Below are 8252 nucleotides of genomic sequence, written 5' to 3'. Positions count from 1 at the left end.
CCCCAGAAGCCTCTGTTTTCTCATCTATCTGCAAAGTGGGGGTACTGATAGCACCCGAAGCTCAGAAGTCCTGTGAGAGTGAGATCAAATGTGAGGCTTTCGAGTCTGCTCAATATCCTGACATCTCCCTGGAGGTCTCCAGAGAGAGAGAGCCCTGGATGAGGGCACCTGTGCCAACTCCAAGTTCATGCTGGGGGCTGGGAGTAGCCTGGCTGAGGTGGGGGCGGGGCAGGGGAGGAGCTGCCCGGAAGCATTTGCTTGTTGGAGGAAGTCTCCCCTCTACTGCCAAGGTCAGGTGCAGAAGCCCCCTCTTCAGGGAGCCCCTCCCATGGCTCAGCCCCTGCAGTGACCACACACCTCCCTCAGCAGCAGGCACGAGGCTGATTTCTGTGTGTTCCCAAGGCCAGCATGGAGCCCGGTGCAGAGGGGCACCAGGACCAGGTTGAAAATAATCAAAGCTACCCTAGGATGAACTGGGCTGTTCAGTAGTGAGCTCCCCGTTGTCCGGGGCATGCAAGCAGAGGCTGGGGACGGGCATGAAGGGACATTGCAAGGTGGACTCATTCAGCTGGGAGACAAGATAAGCGTGACTGTCAGGATGATTACATCAGTTATAAGGTACCAAGAGCTTGCAAAGCTCCAGAAACGGGAAGATCTCTGTCCTCTTTTGTTACAATTTTTTTTTTTAATTTGCCAAAGTAACTCAAGATCTCAGAACAAGTTAAACAATACAGAGATATATAAAGAAAAATCTAACATCAGCCCTCCTCCGAGGCCTCCTTCCCTCCCACAAGCCAGGTACCCTGGGCTGACAGGCGAAGGTGTTATCCCTCTAGACACCCGACATAGAGAATCCCACTTAATTTTTCAGATGCTCTTAGGAGGCTCAGAGAGGGGAAGCCATTTGCCCAAAGCCCCCAGCTGCTTAGAGGCTGCAGGCCAAGCTGGTTTAAGTTGTGTCTCCAAGCTCTCCTAGGAACCCTGAGGTCCCCAGCTCAGCCTGAATCTTCTCTCCTCCCCTGGGGGCACCTGCTGGCCTGCAGGAGACACAGATCCTCCCCTGAGAAGGCCTGAGACTCCTGGACCTGCCTGCCCAAGCCAGAACTGAGCAGCCCACGTGCCTGCAGCCCTGCTCCCACCTTCCAACTTGGCCTTGGCAGGGCTGGCATTTTGATCTCCTTCCGTCGGACTCCCTGGCTCCAACGGGACCCTCCGAGACTCAGGGGGCCTGCAAGCGTCCAGTAAGACCACTGAGTCCTGTCCCTCAACGCACAGGTGGGGAAACTGGGGCTCAGGAAGGGCAGGGGCCTTGCAACACCACACGAGGACTCAATGGCCGAAACAGGGCTGCGGTGATGGCAATCCCGTGTGTTTAATTTGATAATTTACGAAGTTCCATTGTATCTACTTCATTCGTTCATTCATTCATTCATCCCCACACACCCACGGGGTCTGGATGCATTTCCCATTGCTGCCCTAACAAATGATCACAAACATAGGCGCCTATAACAACAGATGTATCATCTTACAGCTCTGGAGTCCGCATGCGCAAAATGGCCCGGCAGGGCTGGTTCCCTTCGGAGGCTCTGGGGAGAATCTGTTTCCTTGCCTTGTCCAGCTTCTAGAGGCGCCCACGTTCCTGAACTCGTGGCCCCTCCTCGCATCACTCCACCCTCTGCTTCTTTTGTCACCTCTTCTCTAGCTTTGACCCTCTTGCCTCCCTCTTTCACTTAGGAGGACCCTCGTGAGTACATGTAGGGCTCACTCAGATAATCAAGAATAACCCTCCATCTCAAAGTCCCTGGCTTAATCCCATCAGCAAAATTCCTGTGCCATGTAAGGTTACAGAACCACAGGTTCTAGAGATTAGGGCATGGCTGTCTTTGAGTGTGTTATTTTCCCTACTGCAGACTTGCATGATGATTCTCAAAGGAGGCAGGACAGGGCTGTGGACAGCAAATCAGCTAGGATGCATTCAGTTGCAAGTTATGGAACCCTCCTCCCAAAGGGCCTTAAACAATGAAGCCACTCAGTGTCTTCCTAGGCAGGAAGGCCAAAGGCTGTCTGCAGGGTGGGTTCATTTGGAGGCTCAAGAACAACAGCATTAGGGATACAGACTCTTTCCTCCTGTGACTGTCATCTTCATCTTCCAGCTCCTCCTGGTCCCAAAAGAGCTGCTGCAGCTCTGGGTGTTACATCCTCACACATCCATGACCAAACAGGAAGGAAGGCAGTAAGTCTTCTTGTACTTTTCTAGCTTGTCATCAGGGAGGTCTTATTGGCTGAGACTGGGCATGTGACCTCTCTTCTCCAGCCACTGGGAAAGGGAAATGGGTCTCTCAAAATAGGCTTAGTGGCATCACAATTTTTCCCCAGGACTGGGAAGGGGGATCCCCTTTCCTGGGCACATCTCTGTTCCTCCACCAGAACAAACCAGGTATGCTGGTGTATTAGTTATCCAGGCTGTGTAACAAAGTACCACATGTGTACCAGCTTAAAACAACACACACATTTATTATCTCAGTTTCCGTGGGCAAAGAGTCCAGAGAGCTGGCTCCTCTGCTCATGGTCTGGAGGCTGAAGTTAAGGTGCCAGCTGAGGCCACGTCCCTGAGGTCCAGGGACCCCCTCCAGGCTCACATGGCTGTTGGGAGAATTCAGTTCCTTGAGGTTGGGGGGCTGAGGTGCATTTTCTTGCTGTTGGCCAGGGACCATTCAGCCCCTAAAGGCCATATTCAGGTCCTCGCCCGGGACTGCCTCTCACATTATTTTTTCTTTTTTGTGGCCAGAAGGAGAGAACCTCTGATGCTTCATCACCTTTTAAAGGCTTCCCCAGATCCGGTCAGGCCGCCAGGACCATCTCCCTTAACTCAAAGTCACCTGCTTAGTCACGGCAGCAATGCCCCTCCCAATTCACACGCAGGAGGAGGGGCCGTGCCAGGGCCTGGGTCCCTGGGGGCCATCTGAGAAGCCTGCCTACTCAGGGACGAGGAGCGAGTGAGGGCCTTCTCACCCGCCAGTCTGAGCTGAGCCCCTGTGCCTTCCAGAAAGTCCTCCCTGAGCGCCCTGGCAGCCCCCCTCAGGCCCCACCGGGTGCTCCTTCAGCCTCCCGGCATCTCCCTGGAGGTCGGGGCCTCGTGCCCTCGGCTAGACCTGAGGGATGCTATGCTCTCCACAGACGGGGGCACTGTCCACACCTGACACAGAGCAGGTGCCCTGTAGATGCCAGCTGGACGGACATGGAGTCCTCACGTTACCAGGAGAACCCTGAAGCTCAGAAAAGTGATGGAGGGGCAGGCACGGTCTTCCAGAGGGGTGGACGGGGCTATTTCAGGCCCTCAGGCGCTCCCTCTTTGGGCCTCTGCTTAACTGTCACTCCTGAGGGCCCTTCCAAGGCCCCCCCACTGACCGAGGCCAGAGGCTGAGGAGACGGGAGGCAAAGGCAAGCAGACGCCAGGCAGGGTGGCCCCAGTGGGACAGGCGCCCACACTGCCCCAGGCTTGTACCCACGCGTGATCTTGAGCAACCTGGCCTCCATCCTCCTCTGCAGAGTGGGACGACCACACAGCACACAGCCTGCAGGATGCAAAGAGGGTGAGGTGGGCCCACCACCCACCACCCCTGCTCAGGACAGGACCTGGCCCGAGTGTGGCTACCGTGGGCACTGCTGATGGGCAGGGGCCAAGGGACAGGAGGGTGGCCAGAGTGGAAGCTGCGTCGTGACGCTTCCCAGGGAAGTGACTCCAGGAGACGCCAGGGGCCCCCGTGGCTGCCCTGGGCCATGGAACCCTGCGGGGGATTTCTAGGAGGAGCCTGGTGCCGGGGGGCGTGAAGCTGTGTCTCCCACCTGCTCAGGTAGGCGACAGGCAGAGGCAAGAACAGGTGTTCCAGGCCTGGAGTCGGGAGCACGCCTGGGCACCCAGGGCTGAGAGCTCTGCGCACATCATTCTGGAGAACCTGTACACCTGCCGTACGGGAGGGGCTCTGCCATCCCCATTCACCGGCTCAGATAGGGACGGTCACGTGGGGACACCTGACTGGTCTGAACCCAGAGTGCGGGGTCAAGGCCAGGCACAGGAGGGCCTTGAACACCAAGCTCAGGCACCTGGGCAGCGGCCAGGCCCCGGAGGAAGGGCTGGTCAGCCTGCAGCAGCCGGCAGAGAGGGAGCCCTGAGAAGGCCACATGGGAGCCAGGAGGGCGATGGGTGGGTGCAAGCTTGAACCCCAGCAGGCTCTGGGCTGAGCGATGTCCACAGCTGGTGCTCAAAAAGACAGGCTCTCCCGCTGCTTTAATCCATTATGCCCATTGCAAATCAAAGATGGTCCCCAAGCAAAACATTCTTTCCCCAGAGGGACTTCCGCCAGCTCTGGAAGAACTCGGCAGTGCCAGGCCCATCAGTGTGATCAATACTGCCATGCGCTTAGCGCATGGAGGGAGAGCCAGGCCTGGCCGGTGGATCCCAGCCATGTTCTGACGAGACCAAGCGGTTCTGGAATTCTTCAGGGAGGGGCAGGGAGAGAAGCAAGCCTCATTTTCCCCTGCCTTAGCTTTAAAAATGAAATTTCAAATAAAGTTGGGGAAAAAATATCCTCAGCCCAGCTGAGGAGAAACCAAGTTCCTGGGTCTGGAGCCTGGAACGCCAGGCCAGTCCTCCTCTGTTCCCGCATCAGCCAGCCGAGGGGAAGGGCTCTCCCCTTTCCCTGCAGGCACCCTCCGAGGGCAAAGATGGCAGGCAGACACGTCCCCACCTCCAAGAGCATGAAGCCAAGTGGGCGCAGAGCTGACACAGACCTTAGGACCATCTGGTCACTACCCCCACCTTACAGATGGAAAAACAGAGGCCCCTGGAGGCAGGAGGTTCTCAGGCTGCCAGAGAGAAGGTCGGGGGATAAGTGGGAGCTTACGTCCACAATTTCCGCACAACGGAGGCAGAAAGGGCCCGCTGGGTGGGGACTCAGCTCCAGCTCTGGCCAAGGTACCGCTGTGCTCTGCTGGCCACCACCTGCACCGGCTATGCCACAGGCACCCAGCGTGGCTGGGGAGGATGGAGGACACCCGGCCCTATGTACCACCCATCCCTCCCCGCACTTTGACTGAGCTTCTACTGTGAGCCGTGAGCTGGGCCCCGAACCAGACAGCGGGACAGAGATATGGCCTGTCTGCAAAAGCCCACAGCAGAGACGTGGTCTGGTGATGGCTGGTCCCAGAGGGGCACACAGGGGGCCAGTGAAGGGGCCTCTACTCTAGCCTGGGCGAGCAGGGAGGCCTCCCAGGGAGGACCCTCATGCCACGTGTTTTGAAGGAAGAGGAGAGCCCTAGGGCAGAAAAAGTAGAGTTGCCAGCCTGGAGAACAGCATGTGACAATGTCCAGAGTCCATGGCAGGCAGTGCCCAACAGGTGCCCAGCCTGGAGGGAGCAGAATCCAGCCTGAAACCTGGGAAGAGCCGCCCGCAATGAGGGGACAGGAATACAGCCTCCCTGCAGCCGGGGAGGGCGAGCGAGGCCACAGGCACGTGTGCACGTGTGGGTGTGCACTCGTGTGCTGGCATGGGGGTGGGTGCAGCAACGCGTGTGCACGTGTGGACATGCACCCCTGGGGGCTGGATACTTGTATCTGCACAAATGAGGTGTGCACATAAACTCACGCCGGCGTGCACGCGGCACATGTATGTGATTTTAGGTGTGTGGACATGGGCGTGCGTGGATATGTGCTCGAGCACAGCGTGTGACGTGGGAGCGCACATGCACGCACGGACACGCGTGTGCACACACTGTGTGCCCATGGACACCCGTGTGAATACCCGGGCACGTCCGTGGCTGTGCTCCTGCACAGCGCATGTTCCTGAGCGCGTGTGCGTGAGGAGGCGTGTGTGGATGTGCGTGATGTGCGTGTACATGGATACGCATGTGTGCGTGCGTGATGTGCGTGTGTGCATACACCTGTGCGCACAGGGAGGTGGTTCAAGGAGACGAGCCCCCCTCCACCTGAGCTGAGGCCACTCGTGGAGCACAGAGCACCACGCCCAGCAGGCGTGCACCCCAATTCCTCCTCTCAGAAGCGGGATGTCCCAATGTCCCACAGCTGCGGGGCACGGCCGGGATGGAGGCCGTACACCCCGGTAGCCCCAGGAGGCTCCACTTCCATGTGGTTTGCTTCCGAGATGCCCCCCAGCCCCTCTGCAACACCTCCGTCCCCCCCCAGGGCAGCCTGCCTCCCCATAACACCCTCCCGTCATCCCTCCTGGTCCCGCCAAGCCCAGGCCTGGCCGGCAGCGACTCCTCAGGACAGGCAGTCTTCCCGGGCCCATGCTGTTTTGTCTGTCCCAGGACAGATGGGAGCAGTTTGTCAAGCCTAATTTTTGGCATCGGGGTAAGAGGCCTCTCCAGCTCCTCTGAGAACAGCTCGGTCCCTGGGGCCTCCGGCACACATGAGCGGGCCTGCCTGCAGTGCAGCCAGAGCCCAGGCAAGGGTTCTCTACCTAAGGACTCCTCAGGGCCCAGCCCTCTGCCACCTCTCAGCTCTGGGCCCTGGACTCACAGGGCAGGGGCTTCCTCCTGTTTCCCCCTGGGTCAGGCCAGCTGGGCCATGTCTCCTGCCTGAGGTCAGAAGGCTGGCCAGGCACTCCTGATGTCCCCAGCTTGGCCTGGCCAGAAAGCCTCTGCCTGGGCAGTGGGACATCGTGCCTGCTTGGGCCCCCTGGAGCTCTGTGTCCTTTTCCTTCAAAGCCCTCATGCTAGGCTGGCCTTGCTTGTGAACTTGTGAGGTGTCAGGACCCTTGGATGCATCCCTCAAAGGGCTTCTCGAAAGTTAAGAAACCCCTAAGGTCAGAAGGAGGCCCACATGACTGTCCAGCTGCTGGGAGGACAGATCTCTCCAAAACCTACATCTGACCACCACAACATCCCTTATTTGGGCATGCCCACCAGGACAAAGCCCATCCCTGCCCCAGGGAGCACAACCAACAGGGGCCTCTCACTTCCTAGTTACTCCCCTCACTCTCCAAATGCAGCTCAGAGGTCACCTCCTCCAGGAAGCCTTCCTTGATAACCCCACTCCCAGGCTGGAGGAGGAGCCCGAGGGCATCGATGGCATTCACCGCACCCATCTCAGTGTGTGACACCATCCACCCCAGGGGCCAGCACTCAAGGCAGAAGGCCCAATACAGGCAGGGCCGGTGCGTGCCAGCGACGGAGGATTCGGTGTGTAGGGGTCTTCCCTGTAAAATGCACCCCTAAGTACCCTGACAGTGGCACCTTTTAGGCCTCCAGGACCAGAGGACCTTTCACAAGTATGATGCGTCTACCTTCCCTGGGTCATACGCGGTCATGGCTTTGCTCCCCAAACTGCGTAAATATCAAGGACTGGCCCAGGAGGGTGAACCTTCTTGGGCAGGTCTGCCATCTGGAGTGTGTGATTTCCAGCCTGCTTCCGGCCTGACCCCCTCTTCCATCCACGTAACATTGTTAGCAAGGATGTTGGAGTTTCTGCTAAGACAGTGTGCTCTCCTGCTAAGGCCTTTGAGCCCTTCTGGTGCTCAGGGAAGAGGGAGGTGGCCCCCAAGCCATGCATATTTCTAGGCATCATTGGGGGGGGGGAGGGTTGTGTGTGGCTCCAATCCCTCCCTGAGACACCCTCTCAGTACCCAGAGGCATCCCACCCCCTCCCCGAGCCACAACCCCCACGCCCCACCTGAAGATGCAGGGAGAGTTCCACCGGCCAGCCTGGGTGCGTTTCTGCTCTGCTGGGAGGAAAGGTCCTCCGGTCGGTCCTAGGGAGAAATGCTGGGCTGGGAAGCCACAGCTCCTCCCCAGGGTCTGTCTCTCACAGACCTCAGGCTGTCTGGAGGCGGGGACCAGCACCCGACAGTGCGCGTCTGGAGAAGGAATGCACAGGGACTGGGACAGGGACAGCTCGCCCCTAAGCAGGAACGAGGCTCCCATGCCAAACCGCCCCCCATCCGGGCAATTCAGTTTGGGGGTTTGTCAGAGGCGGTGATGCTGAACACCTCTCAGCCTTTAAAAGCGGGGCCACGGAGCATCAGAATGAAACTTCAGTAACTGCCAACATGGGTGCAGAGCCTGGGAGCCTGCCCAGGGCTTCCACAGGCACCGCCGTCATGATTCACGCTCCATCAGCGCATGGAACTGAGGCCGGGGGTGGGGAGGTGGCCCTGCCCCGGAGCATCCCCCGGAGATGGGGGCCAGAGCCGGCACTCGGCAGCCCAGACGCGCACCCAAGCAGCGTCGCGTCC

Source organism: Hippopotamus amphibius, chromosome 13 (assembly GCF_030028045.1).
Source record: "Hippopotamus amphibius kiboko isolate mHipAmp2 chromosome 13, mHipAmp2.hap2, whole genome shotgun sequence".
Lineage (NCBI taxonomy): Eukaryota > Metazoa > Chordata > Mammalia > Artiodactyla > Hippopotamidae > Hippopotamus > Hippopotamus amphibius.
The sequence above is the reverse complement of the archived record's forward strand: the minus strand, read 5'-3'. Positions refer to the sequence as shown.